Source organism: Oculina patagonica, chromosome 6, assembly GCF_052425735.1.
Source record: "Oculina patagonica isolate OP01 chromosome 6, crgOcupat, whole genome shotgun sequence".
Lineage (NCBI taxonomy): Eukaryota > Metazoa > Cnidaria > Anthozoa > Scleractinia > Oculinidae > Oculina > Oculina patagonica.
The window spans coordinates 11,957,440-11,977,657 of NC_135763.1; the positions used below are offsets into that span (position 1 = coordinate 11,957,440).

Consider the following 20,218-nt stretch of genomic DNA (forward strand, 5'->3'; position numbering starts at 1 on the left):
ATTATGCTTGGGATATCATAAAATAAAAACCGACCGTGAATATTATTATTTATAGGTTTTATTAGCGTAGTCTTTTTTGGAACAATAGAAATGCTATTAATAGCTTCTATTAGAGAAAATTCAGCTAATTTGTTATCATATCTTGTGAATATATTTTGATCACAATAAGCTGATATCGGAACAAAAGTAACATGTTTGAACCGAAATTTCTTAATTTTTTCACTAAAATCACTTTTAACCGTGTTAAACTCGTTTATATCCCAATTTATTGTGTCCATTTTATTAAAACATACTATTAACGAGCTGATCCCCATTCCACGAGCAATCATGATATGTTCTAGCGTTTGACCCCCTAAACCAGCCTTATACTCGCCTCTTCTAACAGATAAAATCAACATTGCGATATCAGCTAAATACATTCCACTTATCATTTTTCCTATTAGTAATTTATGCCCTGAAATATCGATAATACTATATTTTTTATCTTGATACTTAAATTGAATTTCACTCCATTCGTAAGTTTTACCCCTTCTCTGTTCATTTTCATCAGTATCTATTATATTTGCTAACCACCATTTTTCCATTCCTATTTTTCCAGCTTTTTTTTTAACCTTGTCAATAGTTTGCTCATCGATAGTATTTGAATTAACCAATAATCGGCCAGCTAAACTCGATTTTCCATGATCGACGTGCCCAAGTAAAACAAATTTCATAATATATATTATAATGCATTATTTTCTTAAACGCAGTAGACCAAGATTTTGTAAAAAAAGTATAAGAAGTTTTTTATTTTGAACCAAGGGTTGAGTTAGTGATTGTTTTAAGGCTTGATTTTCAGTTTTGATTTCAGTTTTGATTCCATTTTTGAATCCAGATTTTGTTCAGTTTTGGATCCATTTTTGTTCAGTTTTGGATCCAGATTTTGTTCAGTTTTGGATCCAGATTTTTGTTCAGTTTTGGATCCAGTGCTAGAAAGTAGTATGTACTTGGGGAGATGAGATTATTTTTAAAAAAAATGCTCTCGTACCCCCAAGTACTATACTACTGAAATTAACGCTCCACTTAATTAACGTTAACAAAACTTAACGCGACTTACATTTACTCGAATTTTTGAAATTTGCGTTAATTCCATGAAGCGCTAATTTTCTATTATAAGGTATAGCGGAATGAAATAAATTCTGTTTTTCGACCGTTCTGTTGCGCATTATTTTTAACCACATTTACGGTTTGATATTTTTATTTTATGTAAAACAAACTTTATTATTTTCTTTTGGTTTTCCTAAAATAAAATGTAACGAATTTACAATATGATCTTTGTTTCCTTTGTTTTTTCCATTTAACGTAGCCAAGTTAAGAGTAACCAAACCATAAATCCTCGCGTCTGTTTCGTTTGAATGTACTACTACACTGTTCTTCATAACGTTGTTGAGAATGAGTCATATAGATTTATTCCATAACGCAAATTTCTTCTTGTAATCTTGTAATCTTACAGGGCAAATAATTAACAGTTATTGGACGAGGTAATAACGGCTTAAAATTGCAGAAGAACTCAAAAGAAACACAGAAAGGCCAAAAACGGGGCATGGACGAGCATAGACGGTTGGTTTAGAACTGGGAATTGTTTGTTTGGGACTGTTGGTACATTGTGACTGACTTTCATCTTTGTGTCGTGGCACAGAGTAGTTTAGTTGTTCACTGAGTGGTGACGTCATAGACTAGCACTGCTAAGCATAGCGACTTTAACGACAATTCAAAATACTGAAAAACACAGTGCCTCATTGGTCATTTAAACGACCTTTTTCGAACCTTTTGTAGTCCTAAATTTAGCATCGATTTCTACTTGATTAATATAGTCCTTTATATCCATTCTTTTAGTTGAAACCAGAGTGGTGATGCAAACTTGCCACCAGTTTCTTACTGAACATTAAAATTTACGCTAACTCATAAATTGCTCAAATTCTCGAGTACTAAGGGATCACAACTGATAACTTTTGTCCCATATTTTTATTCCCGCATTCAGCACTAAAAGCATTTTAAAAGCAATCCATTACCTTGACACTAAACAAGGTATGTAAATCTTTTTATCAACTGAGTTTCATTCGTGTCCTTATTTACAATTTACATTTTTTCAGACAATAGTTGTAGTCGTTTTGACTCTTGTAATTGTTCTTTTGCAAACGTCAGAGAGGAACTCCAAGATGATTAGAAACTGTCTTCAAGTAGAAAATTCTCGCTATCCCTAGAAACCCAACTTAACTGCAGGGAAGGTATGCAAGTACCTAGATAGAAAATATTTCTGCATCTGCTCAGCCGCGTAATTTGATTACAATTTTAAAAGCCTTCAGAAGTCGTCATAATTTTATAAGTGATGGTTGATGTTGTATTAATTTTTACGACTGGTAACCAACTGAAAAAACTGCAAATTGTAACTGACCAATACTCTCGTTTTTAAGCATCTTCTACAAAATAGCAAAGCAATCAGCAATGTCCTCCTTTTGGTCACTGCCAGTTTTTCTATTTACTGGAGACCTCTTCCTCAAAAATTATGGGGTAGGTAACTTGATGCCTGTTGTCCCAAGCGTACAGCACTCTTTCTCTGGGGTTGTAGTCCACCATGTAGTTGGCACCATACTGGTTTGTGAACTGTATGTTGGGGTTCCACTGTTTTCCTGTCTTGGTGTCGTAAGCAAAGTTGATGGCAGTGGACCTGCTGCTGTAGGTGTCGATACAGTAGATCACTCCACAGGCCACAAAAGCATTGCCCATTGTATTCATTGGTTCTGTGCAAAAAAATGATATGTACAATGAACTTTTAAGTTGGGCTCAGGCCTAAACCCTATGCCCTGCCTCTCATCCACACAAAGTCCCGGATAAAGTGCAGTGTTTCAAATCATAGGATTTTTTATACCACTATAAAGGAAAATCGTAATTGCCACAAGTAAAACTTTAAGTCATTGTTCGTGTAAATTAATCGAAGATTTCACGATTTCTTTATTTTAAGTTGTTTAGTAACGGTTTCCAGCGCTTAAACTTCGATGGAACAAAACAGCAGACACTACAATAATAGTATCAAACGAATGACTTTAATTACTGATAATTAAATTACGGTCATCCTCTTGACATAATAGGTTGACGTAGCAACAGTCTAACCTGTGAAAAGCATCCTTAATCTTAGCTTTTATAGCTTTTTTAATCTAAGCTAAGTGCTTTAACTCTGAATCGAGCTCGTTGATCGCTAGTTCAGTGTGATGTACGAAGGACGAAATATTCAGGTTAAAAGGAGGTATGTTACTTCAAGCATAGCAAAATATTATTTCCTGTTTACATACGCGGGCCGGACGCAGGCACCACTGGAAAATATTAGTATTCCGTCTGTCGGACATAATAGTGGTGAGTTACTTACGGAATCGGCTTGAATATACAGTAGAACCCCGGTAACTCGAACTCGGATAACTCGAACAACCCCGCGTTTTTTGCTCAAAATTCTGCTTGAATTCTGCCCAGCACAACTGATACGATCTGGGCGATCTGGGCGCTTTTATTTATTAAAGCACTGAGATAATCCTCTTGTAAGCGCAGTCGTGAGCGCTTTTAGCTATAAGGAACGGACCATAAGAAAAGTGATAGGGGGGGGGGGGGTGGGGGATTTTCGGCTTGCACGAATTTTTTTTACGCCCATAGCGTCTGCAGGATTTTTTTGTGGGTGTAACCCTCTGGTCGAATTTTTTTTTTAGACAAATGTTTGTTTTTTTCTCGAGAGAAATAGTTTTTTTTTTTGACCTGATACCAAGTATTGTTACTTTATACCATGCTTTTGACAAATGTTGCTTTCATTTGCTAAATAGTTTAAATATTTCCCCCAAAATGTTGTTTATTCATTGATTTGTTTCTTTAGGCACTGGTCAATAAGTATTGTGTGGTCGGTCGGAGCAATTGCAAAAGTGGCGGCTTGAGAGAGGAGAGGGGGGTCCAGGGGCATGCTCCCCCGGGAAATTTTTTAATTTGGGCCTTTTGAAATCGCTAGAAATACATCTAAAGCTGCCCACGTCAAGAAACTTATTCAATTTCTACTGAAGAGTACCACTGGGGATTTTATACCACTGATTGTTTTCTTCACCCTATGCACTTGTCAACAGCAATTTATATCGAATGTCCTACAAATGTTGGTGTCAAAGTTTTTATACAATTAACAGAAGGCAAGACCTGAAAGTAAATTTTCTATAACCATCTGTGTCTGGGAAGAAAGAAAAGTTTCGCTTGTAGGGAGGTCAGGCTGAATGCAATTTGCTTCAGTGAAACTAGAAGTTGAGCGCTGGAGACGCTTGTTTGTAGGGTGTTTGGGGGAATGCTCCCCCGGAAATATTTGAAATTTCAAGGCTCGAAATGCTATTTTCGGCATTTTTCCTGATATATTTCGTCGAAAAGTCGATCTCATCAAGTGTAAAATGACGGGTGTTTTAAGTGCTTAATTAGAAACTTTTCTTTCTGCATGAATTTTTTTTCTTGCCTTTCCCTTTGCACGATTTTTTTTCTTAGGGTTTTCTCTTGCATGAATTTTTTTTTTGTTTTTTTGCAATTGCAACAAGTTGCTCGACAGGAAAAAAGTTGCTCGAAGAGGAAAAAGTTGCTCGAATCATGAAAAGTTGCCGGCAAAAAGTTGCCGAGCAACTTGTGGAAAGCCCTACTTTCTACTGAGTGCGGGCTTCAGTAGCACATGTGAATCGTTCTCTTTCTTAAGTAATTACCATATTTCCTTTAACCTCCCAGGGGGCTTAGTAATTTTAGTTTCAAAAAAGGGGAACGATGATTTGCCGGGGCACTTAATTGAGGTACTTTTGGATGTAAACAATTTGTGCTTACCTGTGTTCAAGGTATAAGTGTGGGTTACGACGTTTTTATAAACATCAATTTTAGATGCGTACAGTTTCCCGCTGTTCCCAGTACTTCCCCACAATACCTACAATCCCTGCTCGTCAACTGCCAGGTCCATTGCACTGTATGTGGTCCATTGGTAGCCAGCCTTCCTTGCTGTGAAACCGCTCACGGTAATTGAGGCCTCAACGCGCTCTGTGTGTAGATTGAACTTGTCGATGTAGTTCGAATTCTCTCTAATACGACAAATCAGGACAAGCAAGTGAGTAAGAAATTGAAAAAGAAAGAAACTAAGCAAGCAAGCAAACAAGGAAATAAGGAAAAGAAAAGAATTATTCTTTAGAAGGAGAGGTTACTCAGGATAAAAAATCCGGATTTTGGTCTTTTTAAATTCATTTTGCAAGCATTTTTGAGGGTTTTTTTTAGTGTGTGAGTGAATGAAGTATGTTTGTTTGTCACACCAATCAGGTTTAAGGTACTATCAGAACCAATCAAATTGCAGTTTATAAAGGGGAAGTAGTCTGACACGGTTGTAGTGAGTGATTTCGTTTGAAGATTTTAGATTTGTAGGAGACGGAATTATTAAGTGGTGAATGAAACCCGGATTTGCCGGAAACGTATTTTTCGTAACGCTCGCCTGCTTACAACGCACACGTCGTCAGCAAAAGGCCCAACACTAAATTGTCACACAGACGCGAAAACTAAATGTTTCACACAGACTGGAAACTAAATTTGTCACACAGACAGGAAAACTAAATTTGTCACACAGACGGAAAACTAAAACTTGTAAACAGACGCGAAAACTAAACTTGTAGCACAGACGCGTTGTAACACAGACCGGACGACCACGGTTGTAAATAGGCGCAAGAAGAAGTCCAACACCGACGCAAAGGTAAAATAACCACGCGGACACAAAAGATAAAACGCCTGGCAACCATTTCAAGGCAATTCGCGTTTAAAGACTGCACCACCGCCCGGGAACCAAGCCAATGTAGGAATAAACGAGAACTAGCACAACTCAAAGGCGAACGGCAAGAAGTAAAACAGGGCGCAGCTATGGCGGCCGAGCAGCACCAAGCGACGATCTGATGTCTGGCGTCCGTTTAAACGAAGCGAGGGAAAACATGATAAAACAGGCCTATTTATACTAAACTAGCCACAAATATGTACAGTAGACTCCCTAGAGAATACACAAAAGCAGGGAAGTAAACAAGTGAAATCCCAAAGGAATTAGGTGCGCTTGTACTTGAGAGCTCCCAGTGAGAATAGTTCTCGTTTTTCTTTAAAAGATGAAAATTTACTATTAAACAAAACAGTTATGACATAACAAAGTGCACGTAAAAATTGTTTTGTTTGCAAGCAATTTTTTTTCCAAAAATGCCTCTTTATCGTCGTAAGGGCTATGTAGTCAGTGAGCCACCATACACAAATAGCTTAACCCATGAAATAAACCATCCCAACAGGACTATCACCCAGTCTCACCCCAAGCCACCCCATCAATTGAAAAAAAACTCCTGCACGCTTAGCGTGCCTATGTTTTTTTATCGAATAACAGCTTTCATACATGGAATTTGATTGCCGAAGGACTGCAAATGAAGTGACAGGTTATAAAGGTTAAGTAATAAAAACCAGAAAGCTAGTGGATAAATCCTTTCTTCATAAAATGTTGAAAATGTAGGCAGCTAAAATAATACCTGTTGTAGTAGAGGTATGGTCCATACACCACTGCTCCAGTACGTCTTACGAGTCACGCCTGCTTTTAACTTGTTTATGTTTTCAAACTCTTCAACCACGTTTTTCGACGTCCATGATGGCATAGTGAATATGGTCTCAGCACCCATGATTCCTAGCGGGTCTTTCATCCAGGCTCCGGCATGGTTTATTCGAGTGTTATGAGTGACAGGTTTACCAACAGACTTGATGTTAGTACAGCGGTCTGTAAGAATTCAACAAACAAACCTCATATTGTTCATATTCTACAACATCACAAGATCAAACTTAAGACCTGATCAATAAATCTATCTATCTATCTAGAATTCAGTTGCAGAATCTCATAACGCAAAATTTTATTCAGCAAGTGAAAATGAAATGTTACTGCATAACTGACCATTACGTAAGAAGAAATTAAATTATCGTTAAGAAGAACTTTAAATAAAAACCGCGCTTGCAGCGGCAGAAGTTGAAAAATCAAATTCCTTCATTTTTTGCTCATTAATAGCTTTTACGTAGATAAGAAACCTGATGTATTTCGTTTCCCCCAGAAGGCTTCTAATATAATTTCGTAATTAGAAGTGTTTACACAGTTTACAGCCACGCTGTGAAAATTTGCCGAAGTTTGATGCCCTAGAGGGCAATCCTTCCAATAATCCAAGCCAATTCCCAGGTATGTTTAATAAGAATATCTGTATGCATGTTTGAGCGAGAATTGAAAAAAATTGAAGTTATACCACATGCTTAAAACTGCCGTTGAAAATTACTATTTCATTAAAATTTTTGTTATTGTAAAAACCATTCCTCGTCAGTTCATTTATTTTTAGTTGGAAGAGTTGTGCTAAAGCCCTGAAATTATATTCTAGCGAAAGAAAAAGAGTTTTTATGTCGATAGGAAGTGACCAAATTTCTCTGCGCGGTTTTGTAAGCGAACGCAGGGAGTGTTCATAATAGCTAATTTTGGGTTTAAAATTTAGAAGATTTGTGACTTCGACCACCGAAATCGATTTTCTTTGCTTTCTTAAAATTAGAAGACTTTTAGGGGAAACAAACTACATCAAGTTTCTTATCTACCTTAAAGCTATTAATGAGCAAAAATAAAGAAAATCGATTTTTCAATTTCTGCCACGAAATCAAAGTTTTGCTGGGTCGATCGTAAAAGTCACTCTTAATAGCATTCGCCTCCTGAGAATACGAGAATACGCATATAAACCCAGCCGACTCTCATTGACACTAAGTAAAAACTACAAGATATGTTTTACTTCGCAAAGTTCTTTCCGGGGGGTTGTAATCATTCGAAATGTACTATACTCGGGAGAAAAATTTGACCATTTTCAAACTCGATCGAACATCATCCAACATGTTGCAACAGGGTGGCCAAACGATTGCAACATGCTGTGGGCAGCAATGTTGGGATATGTTGCGTTGAAATGTTGCATGCGTTTGGCTGGGCCTTTACTGCGCAGAATTTTACGTGTAATTAGCGCGCGCATACGAACAAAATGGTCGCTTAATTTTCTTTGTGGATGGCACGCGAGAGAGATAAATCATCGTTTTCTCGAAAACGAGTACGGTGATCCATCATTTTATCTCTAAGTTTGAAAGTAGCGATCAAATTCTTTCTATAAAATGAATACAGATCAATTACTATGACAGAATAATACATTAGCACCGAAAACGTGTACTTTGCCATTACTCGCAAAGGAATTATTAAGGGATTATGTGGTATATACAAGGTCTTCATGCTCCTTAACGAATACGGTGATTCCCTTTTTATTTTAACCCTTTCACTCCTAAACGCGCATTCAAGCGCTATTTGGAGGTGCAGTCATTGATTCACTTGTGACGTCATCAATAAGTACGTCAGTGGAATTTCGTGATAAGAATCTGACAGAGCTTGGATCGACCTTTCTACAGGACTGTTCATTTTGAATATCGGTTGCATTCTGACAGAGCTAATCAAAGAAAAGCACAATCCATTTTTGGTGCAAAATCGTTGCTTGAACAGGCCAGTACACCTGTAAGTGGTCAAGGTCCCCTTTTCAGTGTTTTCCAATGATAACGTCAAAACTTTTTTGACCAAAAGAAAGGATATGAAGAATAGAAAGTAAAGAGAATAAGAAGGCAGAAAAAAAGGAAGCAAAAGGGGCAAAAAAAAAATTGGAACGGTCCAGTCCAGTCCAAATTTTGGCTTATGCGCATGCACCAAAGTAAAATATTGTACGTTTTTACACAGAATCTTTATCAAAATGTTGCTGAAGTGTAAAAAAGTACCTCTTTAGCAAAGCTGAGGTAAATTCAAGACATAGTACCAAAATTTCAGTTTAGCGGCTAAAAAAGCGGTTTTTTGGGGAAAATTTGGATGTCAAAGGGTTAAAGTTTAGGTTCGTTTGAGGTAAATAACCAAACGGCAAAGTTTGGTTGAAAATCTATGAGCAGTTTTATTTCACTGGAATTAACTTAAAAGAATTTAAAGACAAATGCTAGAACTTATCATTTAACCGCAAGCCGAATAGTAGAAGTAAACTGAAAAACAACACGAAAAGTCAACAAGAATGTTGATTGCAATCAACAAACCTCTCTGTAGGATATAAACACTCTCCCTTGCTTTGTCCAGGTCAGCATGTTCGTTCATAATCATTTTGAGCAGCTAACAAAAATATCAAATCAGATAAAGATGAAGACATTTTAAAAACAAAAATACAAACAAAAAGTTACACTAAGTACTAAGTGATTAAAAATAGTATAAAAAGACTAAAAGTATGTAAAAAATGTAAGAAAATGCTATCGACCGAAATTGATGACTGTGAAACGAAATATTTTCGGGCTGTTTTCGGTCGTTCGTCCGTGTACAATTACAGAGGGGGAACCACGCTTGCAGCTACGGGAAGTTCGGGATCTAACACAGCAAAACAGTCTTTCGGAACGCCAGAGAAACGCAGTTACTTGGCTCCAACAATAGAGTTTATTCCAATAACATAACCAGAACGTACGCGCTGGCAGGACATAACCAGTGCGTAAGCAGGACATAACCAAAGAATATTTTACAGTGCTGTTCTACTTAAGGGCGAGCTAGTGACGCAATACAGATTACATCATACGAGAAAACGCTATTTTTGAGAACATAAACAAACGATTCTAAGCTCGATTGGCTAAAGTTAATCCTAGCTCTGAAACATTAATTACTTTCAAAAACTCGCAGGTGGATTACAGCTTTCTGCAGGTTGCATTTATAGTTTAACAGTTATCTACAGTTATGATCTCACAGTTAACAAACCAAAACAATTATTTCTACGTTGGATTTTCTATGTTTTTACTAGCGAAGCGAATGAATAAAACTTAACCAAATAATCATTTTTCCTCTCCTTACAACTGGGGACAGCCTTTTGAATTCGACAATGTTCTGCATTTCTCGCATTTTTTCATAACTGGTAAATTGACAGGACAGTACCATATATACTTCCGTACAGTACAAAAACAACAACACTGTACGCATACATTAGCATGTAATTTAAACTGAATAGTTACAACTAGTTCATCCATCCATGAACTTAACTTACATGTGTTTTGGCCAACTCAAGCGCAAGCTCCTGAACTGACAGCTTGCTGGACGATTGATTTGGGTGATAAGAAGACGAGGCACGCTTAGTGTGTGCAACACTTCCAGAGGACGCACTCAGCACTTCATCCTGAAGTAATTACATACGAAAATAATAACAGGAGATATTAAGAAAGAAAAATATGAGCCACTTTTATCGCAGTATCTTTGAATGAACCTTAAACATTGATTTTGTCCGCTGTACGGCAAAGAAGTTACTTCAGGGGCACACGAACAAAATAATTCAATTTAAGATGTATTTAAGGTTAAGGCTAACATGGTTAAATATCTTATTTAGAGGTCTTTAAAACACGAAAACACGAGTTTTCGTCCTAAAGAAAGTGTCAGAATATCCAACCCGAAAAATTTTCAACAACAAAAGCTGCAAAGAAGTGATTGGCAAACTTTTTATAAATCTGCTTTCAAACTGCTTTTTAGAAGAAGGAAAGAGTAGGTTTCTTTAATTTCATGATCTTAAGGGAGCGCCTCGAGGGAATGAAGACTATTCCTTTCTAATCAGTCTAACTGACTTTTAGAAGAAGATTATTTAGTTAATATTTCGTTATTCTAACAGGGCGTTAGGAAAGACTGAACCCTACGTGTTATAAATGTCCTTCCAAACTGCTTTGCAGAGGAAGGTAGGAAAGGAAGGATATATATTTCGAATTTCGGGATTTTAATCCGGTGCCAGAGGAGAAGGAGGGTGGGGTTTATATAATTATCTCTTTTCCAACTGCTTTTTTAGAGGATGGGAGAATAGTATGCATTTCGTATTACCTGAAAACAGAGAATGCGTTCAAATATCTGGTGTTTCGAGGCTGTATTACTATAATGTACTTAGGGAGCGGTTTGAATGCACTTTCTTAATGCTTGGAGGAAGAGAAGGATTTTTATTATGAAACTTAGAATTGCGAGGAGCCCCAGGAGAGAATGCATTGGTTTCTTTCTAACTACTTCTTAAAGCAAGGAAAGATTATTTATGATGAACTTCATGATTCTAAGGGGACGCCAGCTGCAATGAAGGCTAAATGTTAAAAATTTGCTTCGTGACCGGTTTTTAAAGTGAAAATTATTTATTGTGAATGTTATGATTCTAAAGGAGCGCTAGTGGAGAATTTAGAGTACCTTTTTAAAATCTGTTTTTTAGTTGCTTTTTAGAGAGAGGGAAGGGTAGTTATTTTGTTTAAAAATCTGACTGGTTTTTCATGATTCTAAGGGAGAACAAGGAGAGAATGAGGAGTACAAAGTATGTTTTTTTTTTAAGGAATGGAAGGGTATTTTTAACTTCATGATTCTTAGGTGAACGCTAGCAGAAATTGAAGAATTCGTCTACAAATCTACTTTTTAACTATATGATTTAGATGAAGTGAGCTACATTTATTTGCATTCATTAAGGGGGCGACAGGGGAGAGCGAGCGAAGGATATCTGTTTTTTAAATGTGGCTTTTTAGCTGCTTTTTGAAGAAATTAGGTTAATTTACTTGAATTGCATGATTCTAAGGGAGCGCAAGGAGAGATAAATGGTACGTTTAATAAATCAACTTTCTAAATGTTTTTATGTGAAAGGAAAGGAATTTGTTTTGAATTTTACGGGGCTCGAGGAAAGGATAATGAGTACGTCATATATATAAATCTGCTCTCTGACTTCTGTTAGGGGGGACTGGAAGGGTATTTATTTTAATTTTCATGATTCTCCGGGAGCGCCAGGGGAGAATGAAGGGTACGTCAGTTTTATATCTGCTTTCAAGCTGCTTTTTAGAGGGAGGGATGGGTAGTTATTTTGTATTTCATGTTGTAAAGGGAACCGCAAAAGAAAATAAAATGGCGAGTTTTAAAAATCTGCCTCGTGACTGAATTTAAGAGAAAAGAAGTGTACTTATTTTGGATTTAATGATTTCAAGAGATCGCAAGGAGAGAATGAATGCATGGTACGTTTTATTAAACTATTTATTAACTGTGTTTTCAGAAAAAGGGAAGGGTATTTATTTTAAATTTCACGATTCTAAGGAAGCGCCAGGAGGCAATGAAGATCGAGTGTATTCTACAAAACTGATTTCTATCTGGATTTTAGAGCATGAAAAAGGACATTTAATTTGAATTTTTCTTATATCTTTTGATATTTCCAAGTAATATTTTAACTGAAAGCCCCAAGAGACTCTGAAGGGAATTTATTTATGCATTTAGTATGTAACTACAAAGCATGGATATTTCAATTTATCGTGCGCTGGAGAAACTAGTGAAGGGTCATTTTTTCGACCATTTTGCTTGTTTACAAGCAAATAGGAGATTAGGAGTGATGTGGGCAAAATTTGGAACATTCTTGTCTACTCTCAAGGGACTTTTTTAATTTCTCAAGGGACTGTTTTAATTTCTCAAGGGAGTTCTTTCCGCTTAGTGGGCGATGAAAGGGTCTCTTATTATTATTGCGTCAACACTTTCGATCTCGTGTTAAAGACGTGACTTGTCACATATTCCGGTGTAGGTGATGAAAGGGTTTGTCATTAGTATTGCGTCAACACTTGCGGGTTCAAATTGCGGCCTCGTGAAAAAGCATTAAAAACGCTAACAAAATTACAGAATTCAGACTACTACAGAGAACCTTGAAAGAAACTTTGTTTAGAATTTATTTTTAGTTTGGATGAAGTCAAGAAATGTGTTGACAAGGGGCAGAGTATCGAAATTTTTCGCACCGTGCTGTACTGCACGGCAGAAATAATTATCCACATGTTCATGTTGAAAGCGAAGTTTTAATTTGAGCAGCCGGCTTTTGAAGTCAATTGTACACTAAATGGATTTACCGATCGTTCAAAAAATTACAGAGAACCTTGAAAGAAACTTTGTTTAGAATTTATTTTTAGTTCGGATGAAGTCAAGAAATGTGTTGACAAGCGGCAGAGTATCGAAATTTTTCGCACCGTGCTGTACTGCACGGCAGAAATAATTATCCACATGTTCATGTTGAAAGCGAAGTTTTAATTTGAGCAGCCGGCTTTTGAAGTCAATTGTACACTAAATGGATTTACCGATCGTTCAAAAAATTACAGAGAACCTTGAAAGAAACTTTGTTTAGAATTTATTTTTAGTTTGTATGAAGTCAAGAAATGTGTTGACAAGCGGCAGAGTATCGAAATTTTTCGCACCGTGCTGTACTGCACGGCAGAAATAATTATCCACATGTTCATGTTGAAAGCGAAGTTTTAATTTGAGCAGCCGGCTTTTGAAGTCAATTGTACACTATTAAAATGGATTTACCGATCGTTCAAAAAATTACATCCAAGTTCAAAGCAATAACAGTACATTACCATTTCGTTCTCAAAAGACTTGAGAAGCCGCAATTGGTCCTTGTTTAACTCCGTGATTTGAATTCAAAACGCATTTGTAAGCACTATTACACCATATCTTCGCGGCGGTGAAAGGAAAGATAAATCCTTCATCAACAAGGTTTCAGCACTCTGTACTCCATGGTTTTCCGTTTTAAGGCCACTTTAAAATTCTATAGTGTTTCTCCTTTCCGTTTTAAGTCCCAAATATGTTTTTTTTTCTTGTTCAGAATCAAAACAAGGCCTTGGAAGTTTGTAAATACGATTTCCTTGTACGATTTCAATGCACGGAATAATACGAAAAACCTTCTTCTAGGACCCCAAGAGTTCTCTAAAAATATGCGCAGAAAACAGATTTTGATTGGTTTATTTGCCGTTATTATCTATAGAACAATAGAAGAACCAAAAAAACTCCAGGGAGGGTGGGAAAGGGCATATCCGCTGTAGGTGATGAAAGGGTCTCTCATCAGTATTGCTTCAAAATTATCCACATGTTCATGTTGAAAGCGAAGTTTTAATTTTAGCAGCCAGCTTGAAGTCAATTGTACACTAAATGGATTTACCGATCGTTCAAAAAATTACATCCAAGTTCAAAGCAATAACAGTACATTACCATTTCGTTTTTAAAAGATTTGAATTCAAAACGCATTTGTAAGCACCATTACAGCATGGCGGCGGTGGAAGGAAAGATAAATTAATCCTTCATCAACAATGTTTTAGCACTCTGTAGTCCATGGTTTTCCGTTTTAAGGCCACTTTAAAATTCTATATTTCTCCTTATCGTTTTAAGTCCCAAAGATGGTATTTTTCTTGTTGGTTTTCAAAGCCTGGTGAGACCGGCACAAGCAATTTGGGGGTGGTTTCCAATGTTTGGGTCAACATAACACTGGGGAGCTGGTGTTAAAGACGTGACTTGTCACATATGCTGTAGGTGATGAAAGGGGCTCTCATTAGTATTGCGTAAACACTTTCGGGTTCAAATTGCGGCGTTATGGATTGAAGATAACTGTAATTTTTGCATACGCAAGCCAAATTGGTCATAAACTGTCTAAAAACGTTTTGTTCTTTGTATTAAAAGGAAAGTTCTTGGAGAGTGCGTTTTATCCATTAGTACAAAGTTATCAGTACAAAGATACGCACGTTAATGCTTTAGTTTGGCAAGAGTGAAGTTAATGAAATAACATAAACGGATACAAATTCCAGTGGTTTTTAACTGTTGCGGAGTGGAGTGGTTTTCAACGGTTTACGAAGTTTAAAGGAGCAATAGAGCTCTATCTACTGCTCAATAAATTTGTTTTCAATAGCACTGAACTTGACAGTTGTCATAAACTTTTCTTCACCGTTGGAAGAATTCACTCTGGAAAAGAGACAGATGTTCAGTGGAGCAAGAGAGTTACCTTGAGTGCTAGTGTCATGTGGTACAGATGTTTTTTCGATAAAGTTATCGCTACATGGTTTCGCTTTTAGTCTTTGAAGTATTTCCGCACTGCGGTTGGTAAGCGAGTGGGGAAACATCAACGCAGTTGCAGTATCTGGCAATTCTCATTTATGCTCGTGATTTTTGCCATCAGTAACTGGTTAACTCATTTGCCATCGTTTGCCAAAACGTACAATTTTTAAAGTGCTACGCTTTTCCTTCTTTTTTTTCTCTCACTTCTGTTATGTTCAATTTTTTTTAACACGTGTTTTCTTTTGTTCTGCCGTGTTTATTTATAGCCGTTTACGCTATTCCGTTGTCTTAGTTGTTATCAATGCTGACACACCCCTTGACACACCAGTTGAGATAAAATTCTCCCGTTATATGCTAAGCTGCGCTAAAGAAGTTTTTTTTTTCTTTTTAGAGAGATAAGCTACCACTTTATTCCAATTCTACGGTATGATACATTCTATGAATTTTTGGTATGGCAGTTTTAGTATTTAATCCTGAATTTCCTACTGTGCGATTAAGTAAGTCGCTAACAGGCTCGTTAGTATGTTTTCGTGAGCGATGCTTTTGAATTTACACAATGGACGCACAGCAAGATAAAACGAATTTCCGGTAATTGTTTGAGTACATAGGTGGTGGAAAACACGGATCCTGCTTCCCAAAATCCGTAACCGGGTTTACATTACGTTTTTGACGTAGGGTATAAGCAAGCCCGACAGTTTATAAATTTCAGTTAGAAACTAAACAGATGAAGTCTTCTTTTTAAGTTATCACCCAAAATTTTATTCTTTCTTATAATTTGTAACAGATTTTTGGTCTAATTAGACCGTAAATCGCCAAAATTATTTTTAATTCGCGTTACTTCCGTTCTCCTCCAAATTTGGTATACAGGAAGTGAATTTTATCCGCCAATTACCTAGTGATTCCGGCCAAGAAACTTTAATGTGCCTTACATGACGATTTTTGCAGAAGTTATTCCTTCAGCAATATGGCGGTCTCGGTCTAACGAGCTTTAATAGGGTTTAAAAGCTCGTTAAGATGGTCTTTGAGAAGGAATTATGATCTGAAACGTTTTTCGAGTGTCAGAGAAAGTTACTTGGAGATTTGGGTCTATATTCGAAGCTAGAAATTGAGGTAAATTATCTTTCTTGTTGCTTAGCACGTGTTTCGGTCTGTTGCGTATGCTGTTGAATAACTTGTGTGTGTTTTTTACATCCCATCGTCCCGGGCAGCTGAAAATTTGAACACGATATTATTCATAGAACGCCCCTCAAACTGCTCAAGGCTGCTTAATCGGCAGAGAAAACGGAACAATCGATACTCACCAAGAACTATGTCGGTCAAGCTGGTTATCCTATACGTAGTTATTCCATAAAAACGCTGGTTATAGATAGCCACACATTAGCTTTGGGCAGAGCGCGCTGTTCAACTGACTCAAAATCGTTCACATGCTCAATTTACATACAGAAAAGAAAGAGACCTGTTTTGCCTCTTCAGTGACAGCAGAATAACCGACGGAAACAATAGAAATAAAGTCAACAATTACTTTTTATTGTTTACAAATACAAGTTAGTCAGTTATTAAATTCTCGTTTATAAATCCGCGCGTCGTTTTCTTCTGTTTTAGCCAGCAGAAGGTTTTGGTTCATTTTCCCCAGGTACCATCGATATTTTGTAAAATCCCAGCAAGTTTTCTCCAAGGAAAACCGTCCCAGCAAGCGAACAGTCTCATTCCTAAATTTGCCAGCCAGCTCAAGTTCAGGTTGCAGAGCGGAAATTTTGTGGAGCGGTTTCGTTGGGTTCTTCTGCGTATGAATAGATAAAATTCCAAATGGTACAAAATGAAAGGGGCTCTCATTAGTATTGCATAAACACTTTCGGGTTCAAATTGCGGCGTTATGGATTGAAGATATATGATATGATATGGATATGTGAGATAGCTCATCTCACAACAGCTCACCTTGAGCAGGGTTTGACTTGGATAAATTACCTTAATAGAAACCCCTTGTTCTTGTGATTCCATTAGAAATTTCTCAGTACAAACTTATTAACTTCAGGAACTTTCATTTCCCTTTTAACAGCTTTCTTAACTTACTTCGGCTTTATGCGTTTCTTTATCTCGAACCTATGCCCCACTTCACCCTAACCCCCCCCCCCCCCCCCCCAAATAATCATTATTCGACGCCTTCTTTACCTTAAATTGGCGTATTTTTAATTGAAATGGTTCTTTGTTTTGGTAGCTGTTGTTGCCACTTTTTAAAATGTTTCACACTTCTGCGTTTTACAAAATTCACACATACTGCCTTTTAAGAAAATACGTCAATGCGCATTTTATAATGTTCCTCCCATCAACCGTACCGTTCCACCGTTCCGCCGTTCCACCGTTCCTACATTCCTAATAATAAACTAACCAGAATATCCAGGACAACACAAATTTACATATTTCAACACTTGCACTCCTAAACAAAGTGAAAAGCCTAATTCACCCTTTAAAAAGAACTACTCCATACCACAATTGACTGCCAACAGATAAACCATAGCAAAATAGTCGTAGTCTCACAGAGACCTTTGATTCATAATTGTCCTTTCTAACTGCTTTTTAGTTGAATGGATGGACATTTATTTCGAACTTTATTTTTTCAAGGGTAAGCGAAGGAAGAATAAAGTTCTGTATTTAGAGGAAGGGATAGGCATTTATTATAAATTGTTAATCGAGCGAATAGGGGTACTATTTTTAAATCAGGAAACCTTTTCAAAGCATTAAAGCGAACAGTCCATGAGATTTTCGTACTATTGGTGTGTTCTTTTTAAACGTTCCTGCTACTCTATTTTTTCTTAAATACGCTTACGTGGCTTAATAAAATTTCGCTGCACTAACAAGGAAGTGCAACAGAGTTGTGATATCCGAATTTTCTGATCAAAATACCACTCTAGCAATTATCCAACAAACTCGGAAAAACGCTAAGGACTAAGTTGTGATCGAAATTTTGCGTTAGGTGAGTGCCTCATTGATAAAACTGCTGCAATCTCTCGAATTGTCGCTGTTTTATATGATCGGCTACGTCAATGTTCTGGGAAAATAGTGCGAAAGTGCCAATTTTTATAGTGCCGGATCCGCTAAGGAACATTTTTATAGCGAATGAAATTGCTATTCATGATAGTGTACTAAGAAAATTAAACAAAAGAACTTACCGGCAAAAGAGCAAGGAAACAACATAACAGTGGCAGAAATCGGGATTTCATCTTGACAACTTGGTGAAATGACTCTTATGAATCTGCAAATCAGTTTAAAAACAAAGCGAATCAGAATTCATTTTCTAACTGATGAATCACAAATAACACAAAATGAGCAAAAAGTGATCGATGAAGTAAAAAACTCTCTGCAACTCTCAAGTTTATCATGAAATGAGGCGTTTATAATGCCAGGAAAACATTATATGCTGTGCATTTCAACGTAAGTCTCACCTCGAAAATTTTCTCTTCGCTTGCATTTAGTTTACAGTCGGGTTTCCTTCCCAAAACTTCGACAACAGACTGAGCTTGGTCGTTCGTACGTTTAACTTTAGCATATACCTTTCCTTTCAGACGCAGCAAACAGCACAACATGTCCGTAAAATTCCTTCATAGCGGCCGGAACTTATAAACCCGAAGACTCAACTTTATAAACAAGACTAGATTTGAAGGTATTTGTTTCCAAGTTGTACTTAATGTAAACAAAAAGTTATATATATGGTCCTTCGCAGATTAATTTTTTTATTATTAGATTCGGTCGATACAGTATATTTAAGAACATAGCGGACAAACCACGAAGTTTTTAAACCTATCATACGTTGATATAATGCTTGCAGGCAAATGTTAAATGAAGCAAATCGTGAATATTTATTCCTCCTCGATCATTTTTGTCTAAATTGTTTATTTTCAGAGTTTACCTTCTTGATATCGACTTGACTTTTCGAATGCCTCGAAATTCATAGTTCATTGTAATCGCCGTAGCCAAGTCAGGCATTCTGCTCCGACGAAGGGCGCCTATCACATCCTATCGTAACTCAGTTTCCAAACTCGCTACAGGATCCTACAGCAGTTAATTCACCATAAAATTAAAGTTGATAGTAACTAAAGCGGCCTTCACACGACAAACTAATGGCCAACTCCTGTTGGCAAACTCAAGTTGGCGTGTGTGAACGACGCAACAACGGCAAACAAGTTCGCCAACAGTTTGCGAACTTGTTTGCCAACTGTTGTTGTGTCGTTCACACACGCCAACTTGAGTTTGCCAACATAAGTTTGCCAACTTAAGTTTGTCGTGTGAAGGCCGCTTGTTTCACTTGCCATCTTGCCCGCCGACGCAGCACAACAGTTTCTTTACAAACTAATACTCACTGAATACTGCGCTTTGTTTCGATAAAATTATGTCTACTCTCTTCGACCGGGCTCATTCAAAGCTTTACGAGCATAGGTTAGATTCAGACTACGATGGAAACTGCTTAAAAGCCATTAAAACGTTTCTGATACCAGCAACTTTGATCTTATTTCTCTTCGCTTGTCTTGTAATATCAGTTGCAATACACGTTTTAAATAGGCCATTTCCGAGTTACCCTTTCCCTCTGCTTCAAAACGAATGTACGTGCGAAACCATTTATATGAAAATGAGTTTTAGCTACAGGTCCATTTTCAATCAAAACAAACGCGTTTTCATTTGAATGGTTTCGCACGTAGACTCGTTTTGAAACAGAGGCAAATGGTAACTCGGAAATGGCCTATTTTGCGATGCTTCGCTGAGCATTTTGCTGAACTGATAACAATGAAACTATTCGATCAAATTTTGCATTAACCAAAACAACACTTGTATGAAATAGTTAGGTTAGATTACGAGTATGCCCCTCAATTTTCTCAGAATAAGTCGAGTAGTGCGCGAGATCGCGCGCTCGCGCAAGAGAAAATCACTTTGCATAAGGGAAGTGATCTTGCGTTCACCCACGACCTGTCGTAACCTACTCGTAATTTCCCCACTCCCCCTCTCTACCGTGTAGTTGTCGTCACGTTTATAAACCAAGACGGTGGGGCATTGATAATAGATTCATTTCAAAATATTTGTTATATCCAATACAGTCGAAGCTCTCTTAACGGACACTCTCGTAAGCAGACAGCTCTACTTATGGCCGCCTTGTTTGAAACCCCGTTTTAACTTCCATACAAACTCTGTATTTTAAGGGGCCATTCCCGTAAGCGGCCGCGGACACTTTCAGAGATTTCGACTTAGACTTTTTTTTTGTTTTTAAGCTTCCGTAAGCGG

The 20,218-nt window shown here is 37.2% G+C and overlaps 1 protein-coding gene and 1 pseudogene across 3 annotated transcripts in view; both read right to left on the minus strand.

Moving 5' to 3' along the window:
* LOC144658899 (olfactomedin-like protein 2B) overlaps nucleotides 1-20,218 on the minus strand; it is a 127,932-nt gene that overhangs the window by 56,237 nt on the left and 51,477 nt on the right. The window lies entirely within an intron of this gene.
* On the minus strand, nucleotides 1,990-18,503 carry LOC144658902 (myocilin-like; annotated as a pseudogene). Its single transcript, XR_013571797.1, has 7 exons — nucleotides 18,391-18,503; nucleotides 18,118-18,200; nucleotides 10,143-10,271; nucleotides 9,160-9,232; nucleotides 6,567-6,808; nucleotides 4,861-5,108; nucleotides 1,990-2,780 (listed from the first exon to the last, which is right to left on the minus strand). The product of XR_013571797.1 is annotated as a myocilin-like (transcript).